General features: G+C 52.7%; 1 protein-coding gene across 2 annotated transcripts in view; it reads right to left on the reverse strand.

The window, feature by feature from the left end:
- GDPD5 (glycerophosphodiester phosphodiesterase domain containing 5) overlaps nt 1–22708 on the reverse strand; it is an 89351-nt gene that overhangs the window by 52799 nt on the left and 13844 nt on the right. For both annotated transcript variants that reach the window (XM_081098652.1, XM_081098651.1), the window contains exon 2: nt 1836–1918. The gene's annotated coding sequence lies outside the window, so the exon portion shown is untranslated. The remainder of the gene's footprint in view (nt 1–1835; nt 1919–22708) is intronic.

Raw genomic sequence — 22708 nt, forward strand, 5'->3', positions numbered from 1 at the left:
CCAGCCCATTGCCTCCTCCCTTTGTGCTGCCGTCTGGCAGAGCTCCTGAGACAGGATCACAGGCCTGTGTGCTCAGCAATTATCTGCTTCCGTGGCTGCCATGCCCACCAGGCCAAAAGCTTCCCCAGAGGCAGACTTCTGATCCACGCCGCGAGCATACCAGGCCCGTCCCTGCTAGAGGAACCACTGTGCAGGCCACCCGGGTCCCTGACTATGCTGGCACCAAGAGGTGCCTGTTGTCTATTGGCCAGAAAAGCTGGTTAAATGTGCAAAGGAAGGAAAGAAGGAACCAGAGCCTCGCCCACTGCACACTTGCAGAGCCCTCCGAGCCTGATCCCAAATCTGCCTCTGCCTTTCCTCATTTACAGAAAAGTCAAGTTACTTAAAAAAAGGTCTCAATGAAGTATACCCCACCCTCACCCCCCCACACACACATACACACAATTTTTCCTTAAGCCTCTGGTATCTATCTGCTTGCACACTTCTGTTCCTGATCTAGGATAAGGGGGCCTCAGATTTAGCACAGAATCCGGACTCCTGGCGGTCATTCACATCTCTCTTCGTCACGGTGTCTGTGAAGAGCAGCAGCCCCTCTACTTCCAGGCAAGTCTGAGGACCTAGGGCCTCAACGCTTCTACCTCTCGTTCAGATGTCCGGGTTTCCCTTCAGTAACCAAAGAACCCCAGCCTTGCTCCACTGCTGAGGAGGACAGTGCCAGGAGTCGGTGGCCAGCTCACCTTCGAGGTTCCTGCCAATTCCATGGCTCAAGGCCTCCAGTTCCATTATATGCTATTCATTCCTTTGGCTGAAGCATCATTCTCTAGGATTCTCTCTTAAAACACACATCTCCCCTGGAAATGGGAGGGCAAGGTAAATGAGTTTAGGACTTGGCCCTGGAGAAGCAGGAAATCGCGGGGTTGGGAATGTGCGCCGAGAGCCAGTGGGTTTGAAACCCAGCTCTACCACTTACTAACGGAGCAAATTCCTTAATGCCTCCACACCTCCGTCTCCTTAGTTATAATAACAGTGCCAGCCTCCTAGGCTGCTGTGAGGATTACATGAGCTTATACACGTAAGGTGCTTAGGTAAGTACAGGGACGCCTGAGTAAGCAGGGGCATCTGTTCTTCCTTTTCTTGCTTGTAAAATGGGACAACAATCCCCACTCGCCCTGCCTGTTTTTGTAAACTGTAAAGTGATGCCCCCATGTGAGAGCCAGACATTGTTTTAGAACAGCGGTTCTCAACCTGTGGGTCGTGACCCCTTTGGGGGTCGAACGACCCTTTCACAGGGGTCGCCTAAGACCATCGGAAAACACATATATAATTGCATAGTTTTTGTGACTAATCACTATGCTTTGATTATGTTCAATTTGTAACAATGAAATTGGGAGTCACCACAACATGAGGAACTGTATTAAAGGGTCGCGGCATTAGGAAGGTTGAGAACCACTGCTTTAGAGCCCAGTGGGCTGCTCCATGTAGCTTGTCTCTAACTCCTTTCTCCCCACCTCCTTCCTTCATTAAAAAAAAATAATTTTTTTTTATTGATTTCAGAGAGGAAGGGGGATGGAGGGAGGGAGGGAGAGAGGGAGAGAGGGAGAGAGGGAGAGAGGGAGAGAGGGAGAGAGAGAGAGAGAGAGAGAGAGAGATTGATAGAAACATCAACGATGGGAGAGAATCACTGATTGGCTGCCTCCTGCACGCCCCCCACTGGAGATCGAACTCACAACCTGAGCATGTGCCCTTGACCGGAGTTGAACCTGGGACCCTTTAGTCTGCAGGCCAACGCTCTATCCACTGAGCCAAACTGGCTAGGGCCTTTCTTTTTTCTTTACCTGGAAGAAGGTACCAGTGGCTGTGAGCTGGGCTCCCAGGGGTGTCCTGTCAGGAAGGCGGTGATGTCACTTCACTGGGAGAGCTGTGGGGACAAGGGGACAAACCCGGTCAGATCACGCATCAGGTCACCCTCCCACCTGACCCTTAGTGGCCCCACACTGTGCCCACCTTGGGTTGGGTGTGGGGTCCAGGGATGGGTCATACCTCGTCTCTGCCTGGAGAAGTCACCAAGCTGGTAGGTGAGCCGAGGAGACACACATGACCCCGTTGCGGGCCATGAGACCCCTCACACGCAGTCCCCCTCTACACATGCTGTCCACAAACCAGCCCGACCCCAAACCCAGTATAACCTGCTCCCTGAACCATTCTCCCTCCCCTTCCCCAGGAACTGCGGAAGCATGATCCCAGGTCCGGTCGCCAGGGGACGAAACCCGGGGCTGTGCCCAGCTCCTGGCAGGCAGAGGCCCCTGCGTGCTGCCCGGGGACCTGCTTCTCCAGAGGCAGCCGCCACACCAGCTGTTCTAAAGCAGCCGCAGAGGAAGGGCTGGAGGCGGGATCTGCGGCACCGAAATTATGTGGCTTACTTCTGACTCATGCACCACCTCCCCAACACCAGCTCTTACGGCCCAGTGGGCAGCCCTCCTGCCCAGCACCAGGGAGGAAAGATGGTGCCAACAGGCCACGGGGAGAGAGGAGGAAAGGGAAGGGGTCCAGGTCAGACTGCAGGCTTCAGAGGATGCTGCCACATTGCCCTTTAGGGACACAGGCTGGCAGGGCCGGGGGCCTGCGTAGGCCACCCAGAGTGTCAGAGGCAGAGCCAGGGCTGGAACCCAGGTTTCCTGGTGCCCTGCAGACCCAGCGCAGTGATAGCTCAGACCGGGTGCCCAGCACAAGCTCATGCCAACATGAAAACTCTCTCTGACCCAGTTGGGCCCTGGAGCCACACACCAGCAATACACACACAGCCAAGACTCAGCCCTGGATGGGAAGGGGGCAGAGCCGGGTTCAGAGACAGTTTGGAAATGATATCCTGCTACTGAGGGGCACCCGCAGCCCTGCCTCCCTCCACCTCCACAGTGCCCTGAGGGGGCCACACTTTACAGTTTACAAAACACACGCATTTCCTTCATCTGCCACAGTGATCCTAAGACCTCAGTGACAGAGGGAATATCAGTAGAGCAGGACTTCTCAAACTTTAATGTGCAAAGAAGTCACCTGGAACTCTTGTTCAAATGCAGACTGATGAGGTCTAGGCTGGGGTTTGCGAGTCTACGCTTCTGACAAGCTCCTGGGTGATGCTGAGGCGACAGGTGCAGGGACCACAGTTTGAGTAGCAAGACCACAGCATGGGTGCTGGGTTCACACTGAACAAGTTAGAATCTTGGCTCTTACTATGTGGACTTAGTAAGGGCTTCAATCTCCTTATGCATAAAACAGCAATAATACCTACCCACAGGGTTGAGGCTTGAGGCTTACGTTATGTAAAATGACTAAAGGGATTATTATTTCAGATTTTCAAATGGCACCTCTGAGAGGTGGGCACATCCAACAAGGGAGCAGAGCCAGAATTCAAACCCAATTTTCTCTCCCTCTTTCTTGTAAAAAAAAAAAAAGTTTTTATTGATTTTGAGAGAGGAAGGGAGAGGGATGTAGGGATAGAAACATCGATGAGAGAGGAACATCGATCAGCTGCCTCCTGCACACCTTCCACTGAGGATCTGGTCCGCAACCCAGGCATGTGCCCTGACCAGGAATTGAACCTGCAACCTCTTGGTTCATGGGTTGATGTTCAACCACTGACCCACACCAGCCAGCCAAACCCAGTTCTCTTCATGTAAATCCTACAACACCAAGTGCCACAAAATGTCACAGCCAGCATCCCCCCCCCCCTCCCAATTAGACAGGCATGGCTATTGAGGCCCAGAGAAGGGCAGAGAATGACAAGGTCACCAAAAGTTGGCATCAGAAATCCAAGTCCATCACTCCTGGCCTAGTGCACTTTCTATCACACTTCACTGTCTTGCAAGGAAGAGAAAGTATCACAAATTCATCCTAAGGGGTCCCAGCTCTGCTGTCAGCCCCCACCTGGCAGCAGCTACCCTGGAAACCAGATGTGGGAATGAATAGCTGGGTGTGGAGGCTGCCCCTCTGCCCACGGCAGGCTGAGTTCCCTGCTCTCTCAGAGCCCTGCCCACCAAGCTGGGTGAGGAGCACAGTTTAGCATCCTCTTTCCACCTCCATCTCCTACCTCCAGTCTGTGGCACTGCTCAGTCTCAGGGTCACCCAGCTGGGGTTGCAGGCAGAGGAGGGTGGCACTGCCAGGGCTGCCTCCACCCCCTCCTTGGCTTCCCAGCACGAGGCCAGCGGGAGCCTGTGAGTCACCTGAAGGAAGTGCTCAGCCCCAAACAGGAAGTGGCTCTTCAAACAGAAACCCCCTGTAGGATCTCCCCAGGGCCCTGTGGTGGGGGGCCTGGGTAGCAGAGTCTGATGAAGGGAAGTTGGTTGGGACAGTCAGATGTTACCTAGAACTCAAACACGGCACCCATCCTCCCGCTGTGAAACCCCTGTGGGGACTTCTCTGCTGTACGATCTTAGGTACATCAGCAGCCTTCTCTGAGCCTCGATCCCCTCACCTGTAGGATCATGGGGCTGTGCTACAAGACTATTATGGCCTGGCATTCTACAATGAAATGAAGAATTGGAAGAAGTGAATATGGGCTTTAAATAAGTGAACGAATGATATGAGTGAATGCCGATACCTAGATTTAAACTCCAGCTCTGGCCCATCCTTGACCCTAAATTGGAATAAGTGGGTTGGAAATTCACTATTTTACTTTTTATTCGTCTTTCTTAAATGTATGTACAGCTCACATTTATTCCAATGTTAAATATTAGAAGTAATTGGGGTCCCTATTTATAAGTTTGGTGAAGGTTTTGTGACCAGAAATATGCTGTAGGAACTTATTCTTTTTTATATCAACTAGCCTCTGCCGAAGTTGGCTTGGATATATGTCGTTTCACTTAAAGTGGTAGTTCCCAAGAGCCTATAAACAGCATTAAGTGAAGACCTGACCTCATCTGTTTCCCAGTAATGCTGGGCATCCTTTTACTGGGCGGGGGGAGGGGGGCTTTTTCTCCCTCTTCCAATTTGTGGTCCTAAAAGTACTTGTGAATTAGTGTTGTTATTCACCGTTAATGCGCACAGTGGCTGAGGAACATCTTACGGTCCAGGAGTCCCCCCTTACCTGCGGTTTCACTTTCCACAGTTTCAGTTATCTATGGTCAACCATGGCCCAAAATTATTAAATAGAAAATCCCTGAAATCAACAATTCATGAGTTTTAAATTGTTCTCCATTCTGGGTAGCGTGATGAAATGCCACATGGTCCCACTCCATCTGGCCCTGGACATCCATCGTCCCTTTGTCCATGCTTGGTGCGCACTGTCGATGCTCCCTACCCTTAGTCACTGAGCAGCCCTCTAGCCCTTGGCTATCACAGTATCGCAGTGCTTGTGTCCAAGTAACCACATTCACTTAAAAAAGTGCAAGAGCAGTGATGCTGGAAATTCAGATGTGCCCAACGGACGCCATAAAACGCTTCTTTTAAGTGAAAAAGGTGAAAGTTCTCAATAAGAAAAAAAAATTATGCTGCTTTGTGCTAGTTTGCTGAGAGATCACATTCACATAACTTTTATTGCAACATCCTATATAATAAAAGCATAACGACTGCTTGACCAATCGCTATGAGGTGCACTGACCACCTCTTGGTCCCTTCCCCCGGCCCACAGCCTCCGATTGCAGGATGGCGAGAACGGGGAACCACGGGGAATCGGGGTGGGTGGTGACGGGGCGGGACTGAGGACTGGTGAGTGGGCGGGAGAGGACCCTGATCACAGGCTAGGCCTAGGGACCCTACCCGTGCACAATTTGTGCGCTGGGCCTCTAGTAGTGTTATAATTGTTCTATTTTATTATTGGTTATTGTTATTAATCTCTTACTGTGCCTAATTTATAAATTAAACTTTACCATGGGTACATATGCATAAGAAAAAGTATAGCATATATACTTGATCAACACAGGTTTGGAAAAAATCCCATAGGTATACATGGACCCACACAGTTCAAATCTGTGTTGTTCAAGAGTCAACTGTATTTTCAGTCTGCAGCTGGGAATCTGCGTACGCGGAGGCCGACTTAAGTTATAGGCGGGTTTTTGATTGCGCAGGGGCCAGTGCCCGGAACCCTCGTTAATCAGGGTCAGTTGTACAGGGCCTGGTGCTATCCGTGGTGCCAGGCATCCGCTGGGGGTCTTGGAATGTATCCCCTGTGACTAAGGGGGACTATTATACTTAACAACGCCTATTACTCAAATCAATGTGACATGAAGTATGATGCTAATTCTTTATGGTGGCAACTAGCTGAACGTTAAACACCAGAACAACCTGGTGGCCGGGGCTGCCAGCCTGGGAGCCAGAGGCTGCTGGGCCCTCCCACCGGGTCCCCTCACAGATACGGCTGGAATGTAAGGGACTTTCAGGGGCACCAGGTCTGTGGGAGATGCCGGGCAAGTCATGGTCACTGCCCTCGAGGGCATTTGAGTTGCTCCGGACGCTGCACGTCTAGAGCACTTTCTAAAAGGCAGACTCCGGGGAAGGCAGGGCGGACTGGCAACTGAGCTGATGATGCTCAGCTGAAATGACCAGCACGGGTGGCCTGAGCCTCACAGAAGGGAGAGCCGGTGGGCAGGGAGTGCACAGGCAGGCCTGGCCCAACACTGCAGAGCCCAGAACAAAAATATAAATAGAGGTCTCCATATCTTTGTCAGATATTTGAAAATGTTAAATAAAATAGTTTGATTTCCCCACCTTGACAAATATGTCTGCATAAGGTAAGTTGAAATATGCATGTAAAGTGATGGTTTTATATGACTGAAAGTGACAAAATATCAAGGAAGACTGCATTTAATTATTATTACACAGCTGGGTGTTTTGATGGTGGGCTGGTGATGTTCGGATGAGTAATGAGACAGAGTTCATACATTATTTCATAAAATATACATTACTGTCTTCATTTTAGCAAGATCACTCTATATTGTTATAATGATGATCTGCACATCATTTGAAAATGCTGTATTGATGGTAGTAATCTAAAGGGTCAAAACTAAAATGCAACTATTTAAAGAGTACAGAATTTTATTTTATTTTTTTTTCCCCATCAAAAAATGTAAATTAAAGTAAATGTAAAGAAAGGAAAATTTATATTTTTAAAATTTGTTTTTCTTGGAAATATTATGGCAATTAAAACTATACCCATCATAATGAATAACAGTTTTAAAATAAAATTATTTAAATAGAGATTAAGTATTCAAATTTTTAAAGATTTTATAAATATTGGGGGGAAATTCAAATTCTGTACCCAGCCACCAGGCTAAGTGAATGACCTATAGGCTCCCACAGCTGTTTTCTCCCCCTCTGCACCCTACACAGTCCACCTCTACACAGCCCTCCTCCTGCCCCCTTACTCTGAGCCTACTGGTCACAGCGATCCGTGCTAAAGCCCAGAATGCACCCTCGGCCCCCTGCCATCTGGGATGACAAATCTCCACATTACCTTCTTTCCTAGCATCTTTCGCAAAGAGCTTCCAGAGGCCAGGAGCTGGATCCCGGGGGCGGCAGGGGTGCTGAGGAGAGAGCAGAGGCTGAGAGCCGGGAGATCTGGGTTCTCAGCCTGCCGTGGCCACTGGAAGGCAGGTCAGCCTCCTCTCTAGGCTTACAGTCCTCATTTGGCAGATGGGGATTCTGCAACCAGCCCGGAGCGCCTCGTGGGATGACTGAGGAGCCCAGCGATGGGGACATGGCAGGGCTTTGTAAACTGTAAGCGCTGAGCCATGTGACCAGGGCCTAGCTCCATCTCTCTGGTGTTTCCTACTCGGCCTGGCACATGCAGAGCCCATCTACTATGCCACGGTGCACCACTTACGGAGGGCTGGCCATAGCCTCGAACAAGGCGGAGATTCTCTGTCTGCCCTCTCACTTACTCCTGCCGGCCTCCATTGCAACACATTCTACAGATGACAAAACGGAGGCTCAAGGGGGTCTGGGTCCCTTGCTCAAGGGCACAGCTAAGCAAGTGGCAGAGCCAGGATTCATACTCTGACTCCCAAACGAGCCTAGACAACATAAACCAGTCACCAATACACGTTTCCTAAGCTGTCTCGTGTGCCAGGGGAGGCCGTGAGGTCCCATGGACAGACAGAGCTTTTGCTGAAGGGGACTGGGGTCTAATGGTGCACAGATGCTAGCTAGGGCATGACCAAAGGAGGAGGGAGGTGGGAGCCAGGGGAGGGGCACCAGAGGGACTTGCTGATGGATCAAAGCCATCTTCCAGCCTAACCCAGTGGGGGGACACCCCATGGGCAGCAACAAATACCTGGTAGTGAGCAAACTTGCTTCCCCTGTACCCACCACCCTGGCCAGCCACTCCCAGCCTGCTCTGGGGCCACCTCCGTCTATCTCCCCTCATCCCTGGGGTCTGCAGTTCCCTAGGCTTCAGAATAGGGCACAGCCTTACAGTAAGCCTAGAGAAAGCAGGACCCTACCCATCTGAGCGCAGAACCTCTTCCATAGTAGGTGCTTAATAAACGGTTGTCAGATGAACTAATGACTAAATAGCAGTGACTGACCCCTTAGCTGCCTGGTTCTGTTCATCCTGGCCACTGGGAGCTTAGTTCAGGTTCTGGATCAGATGTGGGCAGGGGGCCAGGGCACATGAAGGGTAAGGTGCTCATGTAACCCATGAGCAGATCCTGGCCCTTTCACCTCCACACTTTTGCTGTGTGATCACGGGCAAATCACTTCACCTCTCTGGGTATCAGTCACACGGGGATTAACGCTGCGCTGATATCATCCGATTTAGGTGAGCGCATACAAAACTCTGGTTAGGAACATGGCGCACTGAGACTCAAAGAGCGAAGGTGACTTGGCCAAAGTCAAACAGCAGGTGATGGAGTCTCGACCAGAACCCAGGCCTGTCATGCTCTGCAGAGCTAAACCCCAGAGGCCTGAGTGGGGAGACCAGATCATGGGTGACCTTCCTTGTGATATCTTGGGGTGGGGGGGAGGCCAGAGAGGGGGTGGGTCAGACTCCTTCAGGGCCAACCCAGGCTGACATCACCAGTTAAAGTCATCAGAGTCCTGGAAGCACAACTTCCATTTGTTCATCCCCGAGACACAACTTCTCGGGGATCCCTCAGCACTTTCTATTGGAAAAAGCATAGGAGACACACGGGCTGGGCTGGGCTGGGCTGGGCAGAAAAGCCACACTCAGTTGAAGTGGGGATGGGCCCAGGGGCCTCCATGGCCTCCATTTCCTCCACAGGGCTCCGTGCCTCCATGGCCCTGACCTAACCTCTGCCTTTGGGCCCTGTGCCATCCCCTGCTCTTCACCAACCCACACTGGGCTCTGTGCACGCAGAGGTGAGGGTGGTGCAGAGGTGAGGGTGGTACAGACTTCTCTGGAGGGGCTATGGCAGGGCACCGGCGCAGCCTGGCAGGGTTGGGGAGACTGCCCTCAACCAAGTTGTGGGAAGAACCTGGGGGCCGGGGCCCAGTCTGCCGGGCTGGGGAGTTCGGTGGGGATCTGCCTCTAGAAGCTGAGAAACAGTGAGTAGCTGGGGCTCGGGGAGCAAAGGGGACACGGGGCAGCTCTCAGAGGCCCTGCCTCTCGCTGACCACACAACCCCAGGACACGCTGGGCAGCCCTCTTTCTAACAGGTGAGACGCGCTGCGGCTGACGGATGCTTCCTCCGTGCCGGGTTCTGCATCATCAGCGCCCTGTACACTTTATCACACATAATCCGCACACTGAGCCTCAGGAGAAGCTCTGCCGTGCTGCGCCCTGTCTCTTGGGACCTCTTACCAGTCTGGGGCACACTGGCTGTGTGGTCCTGTCCAGCAGCCAACACCTGCACAGGTGCGTGAGCGACTGCCCTCAGGCTCTTGGAATGCCCTTGCCTGCAGCCCAGCGGTCCCCCAGGGGCCCCTTTACCAGTACCTGGTGGGTGGAGGTCTAAGTCCCGCGCCCTTGCCCTTGCCCTTGTCCCTGGCACAGCCCTGGCTGCCTGTCCGGAGAGCGCTGGGAACTAAGCTAAGTTCCCCTCAAGGGGTTTGTCCTGAAATCACATTCTTGCTTCTCCTCTTTCTCGTTCTTTTTCCTATTCCCATAGCAGGTTTTTTTTTTTTTTCTTTCCTGGAAAACTTCTGATATGAGTCATTCTGACATAAATCCTGGTCTCAGGGTCTATTTCTATATCACCCAACCGATGAGGTAAGTGCCATTAATTTTCCCATTTCAGAGACGAGAAAAGTGAGGCTCAGAGACAGAGTTGTCAAGGACCCCCTGTGGCAAGACTTGAACTGGGGTCAGCCCAGTCGCAAAGCCTGAGGCCTGAGCCCTGCCCACCAGCATCATCTGAGCCTGTTTACATCCTCGAGTGCCTTCCATCTTGGCCATCTGACCTAACTTTCTTTCTTTTTTTATTGGAAGGAAAGCAGGAGAACCAGTGGATGGTCCAAGGGGGATGACTAAGTCCTCAGATTCCTCTGTTGGCTCGGAGACTGTTTTGGTCAACCCTTGTGAATCAGGGCGGGTCTGACATTCTGGGAATGCAGGGAGACTTCAAACCGGCTTCATGAAAACAAGTTGTAAAAACACTGGCCGCCACTCAAAGTGGCCGGCTGATGGGTTTGGCTCCACAGAGCTGGGTTGAACAAGTTCACCAGGAGGGAACACATAGCAGGGAAGATTTAGGCTAGATCCAGAGGAAGAACTTCCCTGTCCCTGGGAGCGGAGCCAGGGATGGGATAAGGCATGGCCTCTTTGGAAGCAGACCAATCCATGTCCTCACCTCCCCAGGCCTTTCTTGTTTGAAGCATTTACGAAGCCACTTTGGTGAGCACTGGAGACATAAAACCACCGCAGGCCCAGCCCGCCCAGCCCTGAGCTGCTACCACTGACCTGGGACCTAGTTTATGGGGATGCTCTGACTTTGGGCAGCTCCTGCCTCCTAGGAGGTCCAGGTGAGGGCCCTGCATCCTCCCCACACCGAGTAGACAGAGGCCCTGGAGCCTGTGGGAGCTCAGGGCAGGACTGAGAGCCACCGTGCCACCGCCTGTGACCCTACTTTTCCACAACCATCCCTCCAGCATGAGCTACCTCCCCTGGGAGCCTCCTTGATGCAGAGGCCCATGGCGGATGCTCACAGATGAGGCCTCTCCCTGCACCCCTGCCTCCTGCATCTCCTCTCCCCTCTCCAGGCAGCACAAAACAGGTCCGAGTCTCACCCGGTTTGTCCCCCTCCACCCTTCCCAGCACTCCCTTTCCTTCCTTCCTTTTCATCCCAACTTCTCAAAGAGTTGTCTACACTCATGTTTCCACTTCCTCCCTCCCAGTTGCTGCAAAACCAACTACTCTCTGTTCCCAAGTTCAGTCATGAGCTCCATGTGAGTAATCTCATCGGACAGCTTCCAATCCTCCCTGACACTGTGGGCCTCACCTTCCTTCCATGGCTTCCAGGACACCAGTTGCTCCGGTTCCCCTATTCCCTCTTCGTCAGCCCCCCCCCCGCCCCAAGCTGGCCTCTCTCTCTGTCCAGAACCCATGCTGCTGCTCTTTATTCTGTGAGCCCTGTCCCCTCCCTTGTCCCTCACACTCTCCTTGGGCGATATCATCCACCACTCGTCTCTGCCTGGACCAAGCTCAAGGCCAGTATACCCAATGAACCTCAGGTCGTCCCACCCTGGACATCCCAGAGGAATCACACACCCACAGTGGCCAAATGGGAACCCATCCCAACCCCCTAAACCTGCTCCTCCCTTTCCCATCTCAAGCCACCTGGAGATGCCCACCACTCCACCTGAAGCCCCCTCCCAGCTACCCTCAGCAGCCAGTGCTCCCCCCAGAGGGAGGTCGTGGCTGGGAACATGATTGCAAGGGAAGAAAAGAAGGGCTAGCCACTGTGTGGCCCTGGGGACGTCACCTGTCTCTCTGAGCCATGGTTTTCTCCTCTGTAAACGGAGGAGAACACAGACCCAGCGGGGCTGGCCGAGGATTCGGTGAACTCACCAGTGCTGAGTTCTCTCTCCCTGGTGCCTGGGAGGGGGAACTGCCGAGGTCACTCAGGAGGGACACTGGAGCTGTGACTGGGAGGCAAGGCAGGACGAGGGCCGGGAAGACGGAGGGCTCTTGATCCTAAAAGCTCTGCGCTGTGGCTGGACAGGCACAGCCCTCCTCTTGCATATGGGAAGGGGCCCAACGGAAAGATCGGGATGGGGAGGGTCTAACAGGGAGGCATCCTGCCCCTTAAGAGCACCTGCTCCCACCTGAACTGGGCGCAGCCCTCAGTGCCACGGCACCTGGCTGCAGCCGCATGACGGGCCTGAGACTGGCTCCTTCACTACGGGATTTGGAGCAAGTCACTGAGCCTCAGTTTCCCCATCTGTGAGGTGAGGGGAGCTGGGTATCACAGCCCCCAGGGTCTGTCCCGTTTGGACCCTGCAGGACTGCAGGGTGAGGAGGGTGTTGGAAGGGGAGACCATTAGGGTGCAAGAGCTATTCTCCACAGACAGGGCAGGGAGCAGAGAAGGCCCTGCCTGCTAAGCCAGGGCTGGCTGCCAGGCTCCTCCACACCAGTCTTCCAGGACAGTCACCCTCCAGCCCCTGCCTTCCCCTGCAGGAGAGCTGCTCTGAGCAGAGAAAAATCGCAGAGCATCATACCAGAAACGAGGGAGAGCAAGCCGGGGTGGGTATGCGTATCACATGCAAAGCTGGCACAAATGCCCAGGCAAACACCTGGGTTTGAGCCCCATCATGCCTGACCTCTCCCCATTCCCCCCTAAAGTGGTCCAATACCTCCCCGTCCTGCTGATGCCGCTTCAGAAGTGGCTCCTCGTTAGAGCGCTCCAGCCCTTCACATGGCTGCCTGAGGAAAAGCTAAGGACTCCCTGCGACCTGTAGGATCAAACCCTGTTTGCAAAAAGCTTTTCTTCTCCTGCCTCACCTTCCTGGCCTCCCCCAGCTCCCCTCAGGGGAGCTCCAGCCACCCGGAGCTAAGTCCCTGCCCCCAGGAACTCAACTCAACGACTCCACACCCTTACACGGCGAGTTCAAGTTTGCTCTGCAAGGAATGCCTCCTCACTTGTCTCTGCTTGGTGAACTCCTATAGATCCCTCAATACCCGAAAGGGAAATGCTGCAGCTCAGTGAATAGGCTTCTGTAGTAGGAGGCAGGTCCTAAAGTCAGCACATGACAGTAAATTACATATGCTCAAAATCACCCTTATCTTTGACTATATAGACAACTACCTCTTATATGCAATGCCTAGGCGCTGTTCTAGACAGTTCCCGTGTTTTGACTCATCTAATTCTCATGACTGTGGCAGATTGTATTCCCAAACACTTCTGCAGTAACACTTCCCTTCCCACTTGCTCTTTTTACAATAGCTTTGACACTCTTCTCATGGAGAGCCAAGGTCTATGTCACCCCCACTTGAATCTGGGGTTGGGGAGTAATGGCTGGAGCAACACTACAAGACTTCCAAGGCCAGGTCATGAAAGGTGATGCTGCTTCTGCCTCCTTCACTGGAGCATTCCCACTGGAGCCCTGAGCCACTAGGTACACCATCTGACTGCTCAGAGGCTGCCAGGCTGTGAGGAAGCCATGGAGGAGCAAAGCCCCAAGACTACAGGACAGTGAGTTTCAGGGTGATGTGTTATGTAACCATAGTAACTAGAACATCATTATCCCCCCTTTAGAGAAGAATCAGACGCATAGAGAGGTTAAGCAACTTGCCCAAGGTCACAGAGTTAGTAACTGGCAGAGCCAGGATTTGAACCCAGGCAATTTAGTGCCAGAATCCACACTATTCGCTATCATGCCTTACTAACCGCCTCCACGGATTGTCTCCAGGCCCACAGCAAGCCCCAGGGAGTGGTGCAGAATAAATGACCGAGGGAAGGAATAAGCAAAGGAAAACTTAATGAACAAAAGCCGAGAATGACCTCCCAGGTGCAATACAGGGAACTGAGACAAGCCTGCATAATGCAAATGAGTTTGACTCGAGCTCCTCGTACTGGGGCAGCTCCACTGTCCATAGCCATGGGCTAAGGTGATGATCAGAGGTGCCTGGTGGATGCCACCTGCCTGTGCCCATCAGAGATGAGCCCGAGATGCCCGCTACCCACAACTCTACATGCTGCAGAATTAGACACAGGCCCCTGGAGAGCCAGTCCCTTCTCAGCTTGAGCCCTGTGGATCCTGGGAACGGCACCAGGAAGGTCCCCAGGCTGCGAGGCTGGAGATCTGGGTTTAATCCTGGCATGGCCATTGACTGTGAATTTGGGCTAGTCCCTGCCCCTCTTTAGGCCTAGGTGCTCTTCCGCTGCATTGTTCTAAGATTCACCGGATGCTGAGCTGGCCTCATGGATGGGGGTCGAGGTGAGCTTGGGTATGTGGGTCCAATGACCCACAGTCCTATAAACCCCCAAAGGGATCTGTCCCTAGAAGGAAAGCAGATAATGAAAACAAATCCTACCTACCATTCCCTGGGAGCTTGCTACGTGCCAGGCGTTTTTGTACGCACAATATCAATCCTTGCCAGCAACCCCATTAGACACATTAGCAAATGATGAAGGACTCAAACTCGAAACTCAAGTGATGCTGGAAGCCAGGGTCCAACCCAGGCCCATTCAACTGCCAAACTCCCACCCCTTTCACAATAGCAAGAGGTAGAAGCCACACAAGTGTCCAACAACAAGCAAATGAATAAACAAAATCTGGTATATGCACGCAATGGAATATTATTCAACCACAACAAAAGAAGGACATCTTTTCACATGCTATAACCAAGTAGCAAACATGGATGAACCTGGAGGACATTGTGCTAAGTGAAATGAGCCAGGCACAAAAGGACAAATACTGCATGCTTCTATGTATATGAGGTATCCAAAGCAGTCAAAGTCATAGAAACAGAAAGTAGAATGGTGGTTGCCAAGGGATGGTGGGGGTGGAGGAAGGGATTGTTGTTTAATGAGTATAGAGTTTCAGTTTTGCAAGATGAAAAAATTCTGTGAACTTCTGTGAAACAATGTGAGCACAGTTAACACGACTGAACTGCACACAAAAAAACGATTAAGATGGTGAATTTTGTGTTATGTGCTTTTTACCACAGTTTAAAAAAATTTCCCATTCTTGGGGTAGAAAGAGATTAGGAGGGGTATTAGGGAGAGGAGTCCAAGCAGGCTTTACAGAAAAGGGGCACTGAGTTGAGCAGGATTTGGGTGAGCATAGATGAGTCTGGGGCACTGTAGACAGAGGTGCCAGACTTTGGGCCCTGCCTCCCTCGCAGGACCCAGCTGACTCCATCTCCCAGCCCATCACAGGCCCTTCACAAAAGCAGTGCCCCACAGGGGAGCCGGCATTGGCCTGGAGCAAGGGACTTCTTGAATACCTACTATGTGCTCCCAGGCCCATTTACTGTGTGACTTTGGGCCAGTCCCTGTCCTTCTGGGGCCTCAGTCCTCCCATCTAGACTAACAGAGGGTGACTCAGAATTCCTTTCCATTCTCACACTGGGAACAATCTCTGAGGGGAGGGCGAGAGGGCGGCACCAGAGGAGGACCAGGAATCAGGAGCTGCCGCCCCATGATCCTGCCCAGAGCAGTTTCTTCCTACATCACAGAGGAAGTTTGGCTCCATTCCAACTCAACAGACAGGCATCTGTACCTGCTCTGTTTGTGATAGGATCATAATTCCTCTTCCCAACCCTGTGATGTTCCTCTTACTAGTGGAACGGACTCCAGCATAAGGCAAAGCACGATTTATTGCGCTGAGCGACTGCGTCCTCCATGCCCAGGGCTCTCTCTAAGGCAGTGATGGCGAACCTATGACACGCGTGTCAGAGGTGACATGCGAACTCATTTTTTTGGTTGATTTTTCTTCGTTAAATGGCATTTAAATACATAAAATAAATATCAAAAATATAAGTCTTTGTTTTACTATGGTTGCAAATATCAAAAAATTTCTATATATGACACGGCACCAGAGTTAAGTTAGGGTTTTTCAAAATGCTGACACGCGGAGCTCAAAAGGTTCGCCATCACTGCTCTAAGGATTCTGACTCGCACCTCTTCCCGACTCAGGAATCTTTGCCCCCAAAAGTAATGAGGCGGGACAGTCCTTGGTTCCAGCACCAGGTCTGCCATGTGCTAGCTGGATCTCAGGGTCCTCAACTGCGCAGTGGGACTAGGACACGCCCACAGCGCCCTAGTGAGTGTTAGATGAGTCAAGGACACAAAACGCTGTGCTCAGGGTCTAGCATACCGGCGGCGCTTAATAAATGGCTGCCACCATCGGCTTTCTCCTTGAAGACAAAGCCATTTTCACCAATCTGTTCCTCTCAGAAGCCAGTTTGTTTGTTTGTTTGAACTCTTCCCAGAAGAGATTTTCCCCCAGGAACGCTGGTGATGATCCCCAGCCAGCCCCAGGGAGAAGAAGGGAGGAGCAATGAGCCTTACTTGATGGAAAAAATCATCATCACGTGGAAATGAGAGAGAAGTCCAGGGAAAGCCCCGCAGCACCTCAACCCCCCTTCTCCTCCTCCACCCAGGAGGACCCATGATGGCACCAGATCCTTCTCGATAAGCTAGCTGGGGCCTGGCTGGGAGGCCTGATATGATCAGGCTGCTACGTAAGCCACACAAAGTCTTCTATTCTTAACTGAGCAGGGGCTAGTTCCTTCCCTGCAGCCCTCAGTGCTAGCAGCCCCAGCAGGGTGGGCCTGGCGGGTGATCACAACCGGCAAGAAGATGGTAAGCATCCTGTGACCGGACTGAAGCCTGAGGCCCGCAGCAGCCTGAGCCCCTGACACCAGGAATCCTTCTCTGGATTCCCTCGTGCCCAGGGCTGGTCAGCTGAGCACCACATGGTCTAGCAAGGGCTGACTCTGACATGTCAGGAACGTGCGCATGGGCACTTGTCAGGAATACTCAGAGGCTAATTAGCCAGCTGTCCCAAGAAGGAAAGCAAACGAGGTGCCACTTGACTGTCCTCACGGAGCCTGCCTGTCACCCGCATGGGGAACCCAGGCCTGGCTTTCCTGAGCCACCGGCCTGCACCCCAGGTCTCCCACCCCAGACTCCATCAAGAACCTACTGTGTATCAGTTGCTTCTTTTTCCCCAGGAGTTTTTTTCTTTTCTTAAATATATTGTTATTGATTTCAGAGAGTAAGGGAGAGGGAGGGAGAGATAGAAACATCAATGTTGAGAGAGAACCGTTGATCAGCTATCTCCTGTATGCCCTCCTCGAGCCCTCAACCCAGCATGTGCCCTGACTGGGAACTGAACCACAACCTCCTGGTTTATAGGTCGATGCTCAACCACCGAGCCATGCCAGCTGGGCTCCCCAGTAGAGGTTTATAGATAATTTCTCATCTGAGTCTCACGGAGCTGAGAGTTAGGTATCCCTTACCTCCCTTTTCAGGTACAGGGAGATTAGGGACTTACCCTAGACCAGTGATGGCGAACCTTTTGAGCTCCGCGTGTCAGCATTTTGAAAAACCCTAACTTAACTCTGGTGCTGTGTCATATATAGAAATTTTTTGATATTTGCAACCATAGTAAAACAAAGACTTATATTTTTGATATTTATTTTATTTAAATGTCATTGAACAAAGAAAAATCAACCAAAAAAATGAGTTCGCGTGTCATAGGTTCGCCATCACTGCCCTAGGACATAGGCCACTATGTAGAGTCAGGACTCGCACCCAGGGCTGCCTGGCCCCCAGGGAGGTTCCCCCACGCCCCAGTGATGTGGAGGGTCCTCTGCTGGAGTCATAGCTTTAGAACATATCCAAGCTGTTCTGACCATTCAAGGAGCTCAACAGAAATGCCCTCCTTCCTGCTTAGAGAGACCACAGGTGAAGTATCTAAAAAACCAATTTCTTTGCTCTGGGCTGGAATGAGATCCTCTCTGCCAATCAGTGGCCTACTATGTGTCAGGCACCCTACTGGGTGTCCCACCCGCTGGGCAGTTTGATTTGACCTCACACCAACCTTGCAAGGTTGGCCTAGGCCAGTGGTCAGCAAACCACAGCTCGCGAGCCGCATGTGGCTCTTTGGCCCCTTGAGTGTGGCTCTTCCACAAAATACCGACTTCTGTGCATGGGCCACGAAGTTTCAATCGCACTGTATGTGCGTGCCCGCACGTGGTATTTTGTGGAAGAGCTGCACTCAAGGGACCAAAGAGCTGCATGTGGCTCGTGAGCCGCAGTTTGCCGATCACGGGCCTAGGCTGAGCCTTAGGGTGGCCATGTCAGAAACCGCCTGGATCTGGGACAGGAACCCAGGTGTCGGGCCTTTTAAAGATGGTGAAGAATTGATGCTCACTGGACACTTTTCTCAATAAACTGCTGAAGTTTACACCGATCCTCCATTATACCCTCTCTCTGCTTGCTCCCTGCCCCTACTCCTCTGCCCCCATACTAACCCACACAGAGGAAACGTCTATGATGCCTCCAGGTACCAGCTGAGCCCAGCTGTCTGCCCTCAATCCTGATCCTGGTGGTTCTAGGACACCATCTGGGAGCCACTCTGGAACAATGGCATTGAGAGGGACCCACGGATCTCTGGGGGAAAGGATGCTGGGCATAGCCCAGCCCTGCACCCTTTCACCCCATCCTGGGCAGGGCAGCTTTGACCAAGCAGTGTGTTTGAGAGTTTCCAGGCCCCCCAGAGCAGGAGCCCCAGGCCCTGTTGAGATAAAGTCACATTCATGACAGAAATCGGAGTTGCCCTGACTGACATTTCCTGGCACCAACTGGGAGGTAGAGGGGATGGAGAGGTGACAGCCTTGTTCTGCCCCCTCAGGCCCAGTGTCCCCCTCCCCCAATTCCCAGTTATGAGGGACATAGGCCAGAGTCCCCTGCATGTGGGCAAACCCTGTTGGACCCCAGCAGTACAGATAAGCTGGGGAGGGGGAATTCCTGACATGTGCTCCCCACACTTCCCCAGAGGCCAAACCTAATACCCTGCAGGCCTTTGGGATGCGGTTGGGGAGGCGGGTGGTCTCTGGTCCCAGGACCCAGCAGGCTGATTCTCTTGCTATTTAAATGCTCACAGACACAGGAATGCAAAATACACCCTGATCTGCATGTGCAACTCGTACATAATTCATGGCCCTCCTATCGCTTTGGCCTGGATAAAATGAACCCAGCAGAAGTCACAGGGAGAACAGTGAGTCGTCACCAGGGAGCACTTCTGGGAAAGGGGTGAGTAGGCCAGAGGCCTGAGGGATTATGAAAAGTGGACCAATAAATATAATTACCAACAAGAACTGTTTCCATGCACGTGGGGTAAGTCAGTTTACTATGGGCTTTCACCAATTTTATCTCATATCTTACGAAAGCCCAGTGTGGGAGTTAGCTGTTGTTCCCACTTTACAGATAGGAAACCGAGGCTCGGAGGTGAAGCAAGTGGCCCATTTTCACCAAGAAGAAGCAGAACTTCCTACCCCGCACCAAGCTGGGGCATGTGCACAACCCTGAACCCCAGCCTGGCTCCACGGCCCTGTCCCCCAAATCACATCTGAGCCACCAGCAAGGACACCAGGGCATTTCACCCTGAGCTCAGAGGGCCAACTGCGGAAGGAAGAGAGAACGTAGAGCCAGCCTGACCCCCACCCAGCAAACAGGCTGCCCCCACCCAGGGTGCACTAGGGCCGCCCAGCGGATCCGGAGGTGGAGGGGGTGGGGGGAGACAGTCTGGCCTTCCCTGCACACATGCAAGAATCCCTGAGAGCCCTTCAGAGCTGACGGCGTGGACTGGGTGACCAGACCCAAGCATGAGGAACTCAGGGTCCGGAGAGGGGAAGGACTTGTCCCAGGTCCCACAGTGGAAGAGTCCAGTCAGTCCTCAAACCTACCAGGGGCCAGCCAGGTGCTGCGGATGAGTGTGACATGGTCTGGCCTACAAGGCACTCCCAGGCAGGTAGGCACCCACTGGGCCAGTGTTCCAGTGTTCGGACCTCAGGATCTGCCCCAGCCAGCTCCCCCAGCCCAACTTCAAAGATACCCACTTTTCCTCCCTCTGCCCCCATCACCTAGGCTCCTTACAGCGTCTTGAAGATGTAACCCACCTGTTGTCACCTCTATACCTTTGCTCTGCTGTTGCTCTTCCCACTGGTCAGAGCCTACCTACCCTCCCCCCCCCACACACACACACACCCAACCCCCCCTACAAGTAACCTTTGCCCTCTTTTCAAGCCTCACTCAAGTTCCCCCCTCCCCTCCCCTCCACGCCCCCCAGCTCAGGCTAATCCCAGGGGAAGTCTCCCTCCCTACCACCCTCTCCTGAGCCTCCCCACGCTACTGACCTCCCTTACAACACCCGCGCCCTCTGCCCAGGCCGAGTGTTCCTGGAACCCTCTCGCTCACACCCCTCAGGACCTGGCACTAACGCTTCACTGAAATGAGTCAATGTGTCCCATCCTCACCCACCACGAAGACCCAGAACGATTTAAACAATCACTGCTTCCATTTAAGGTCTGTCTTTGTCATTCTTTAAAAACCCTTAGTGGGCACGGGGAAATGCGACGGAAGGTTCTTAGTCAGACTCATCTTGGCATTTCCAAATGCTGGCTTTGTGCCTGGCACACAGTCGATGTCTGAGATTCGTTCGTTTGGTGGATGGAAGAACAAAAATATCCCCACCTTCCACGTTCCCCTGCAGCCACCATCATCATCAACTCCATCCTGGGGCTCAACTCTGCTCCCGTGGTCCTCTCAAAATCACACAGTCCCGGGAGGACCACGCGGCAGCTGGAGGCTCCTGTGCACGAGCTGGGAACGTGAGGGTGTGCTATCTTCCCCAAGCGTCCTCTCTAGACATTACCACGGGCACGGGCACTGGGACAACGGAGCTGCATGTTCCAAGCAAGCGTGGGCAAGGCAGGCTGCACTCTGCACCGCCTGTTGGGGACCCTTACTTCACGTCAACACAACAAAGGCCCTGAGAAGTCCCGCGGTGACTTACGTGACCGAGCACTTCCAGACCCTGTATGGCCACTTGTCCTGGGACCTGCTACCATCCCAGGGAGCCAGGCCTGCTCAGAGCGTTTGGGAAGTGCGTATTAGATGGTGTGGCCTGGTCCACCGCGGACAAGGTATGGACACCAAGGAGGCTTGCGCTGGCATACAGCCAAGGCCACACTTCCTTGCACTAACCATTTAATGGAGGCAGAGGTCTGACCGAAGCCACAACAATCCTTTGTGACAGAAGCAGAAAATGGATGGGGCATCATACAGGTCCCAGATGGCGCACAGAAGAGGGAACAGGTAACGGGCCAGGCTGGAGACCCGAGTTCCAACTGCAGTACTGCGCTCGCTGCTGGCCACGGCGCAGGGGACCTCATCCTGCTGAGCTCTGCTTTCATCGGCTACAAAATGGGGATAATGCTATTTTCAGGGCTGAAAGGTTCAGTGTGGTGATGGAAGCAGGGGCAGATTACAGACTATAAAGTCCTGACCTGGGATGTGCCGTGTACATCCTATTTCCCTGCCTCACAGCCAGGCTGGTGCGTGGGCATGTCTTGATTAATCACAAGCTACTGCAGAGGGTCCCAATCAGAATGGGTGGGTGGATGGACAGGTGGGTAGATGGATGGGTGTGTGGGTGGATGGGTGAGTGGGTGGATGGATGGGTGAGTGGTGGATGGGTGAGTGGGAGGATGGATGGGTGAGTGGGTGGATGGATGGAAGGGTGGATGAATCCCTAGCAAGACCCAGGATCAATAATGGCTGGCTGAATAGGTATTAATGAATGGATGAACAACTCTAGTAAAAATTGTCCCATTTCTCAGTCCTCAACTGATAGAAGCATCAAATTAGGAAGGGGACACACACACCCATGTAAGAAGGGAGAAGAAGGAGGTGCTGGGCTGCTGGAGGCAAGCCTGTGGACAGCAGACGGAAGGGTCAGGGCGAGAAGAGCCAGAAACCTGAAAGGCAGGAACTATTGCTGAACAGGTGCCGCCGTCCAGGGCACTCGGTGCAGAGTGTCGGCACTCCCAGCAAAGCAGTCCGTGTTCCCAGAGCCCATCCCTGAGCGGTTACCACATCAGCATGGTGTGGAGGAGGGAAGTGTCAATCCTGTCCACAAGGCTTCCAACTAAAGCGATCCAAGGGCTCGTTTTAAAGGGGATAAGGGAGCAGAAGGAGGGCTTGGGGGCACACGCCTTAGCTGCCTGGAAAAATACTTCTTACGTTTTTACATCAACTTAGCAACATAGTCGTGCACAGGAAAAACATATTTTAAGTGCCTACTGTGTGCCCGGCAAGCACTGTTAGGTGGGGAGCTGGGCACAAGGCCTCCACAGACAGCATCATGTGTTGAAGACTGGAGAGATGAGGGGTCAGATCACCTGGTCACTTGAGGACAGAGAAGGTGGTGCTGGAGAAAAAAGACACAGATAGGAAGTCCGGAGGACCAAGCTAAATCACTACATGACCTCGGGAAAGTCACCTTCCTTCTCCGAGCCTCCACCTTCCCATCTGTAAAATGGGCTGATAATAAAAATCGTGAAAACTACTACATGGCATCAGGCACTGAATCTATGGTTATAGACCTTATCTCCCCTCATGTGCACAGCCAGCTGGACAACTGTTGCTACTATTTGTTATGGGGGATGATTGTCCCCTTCACCGAGGAGCAGACTGAGGCTCCGCTGGTTACTCACGTGCCGGGGGGAGTCGGTGGGAGCCAGAATTGAATCCCAGGTGTGTCCGATTCTAGAGCTCACTCTCTCCTTGCCCTCCCAAACACGT

The sequence above is a fragment of the Myotis nattereri genome (genome assembly GCF_964212035.1).
Source record: "Myotis nattereri genome assembly, chromosome: 9".
NCBI lineage: Eukaryota > Metazoa > Chordata > Mammalia > Chiroptera > Vespertilionidae > Myotis > Myotis nattereri.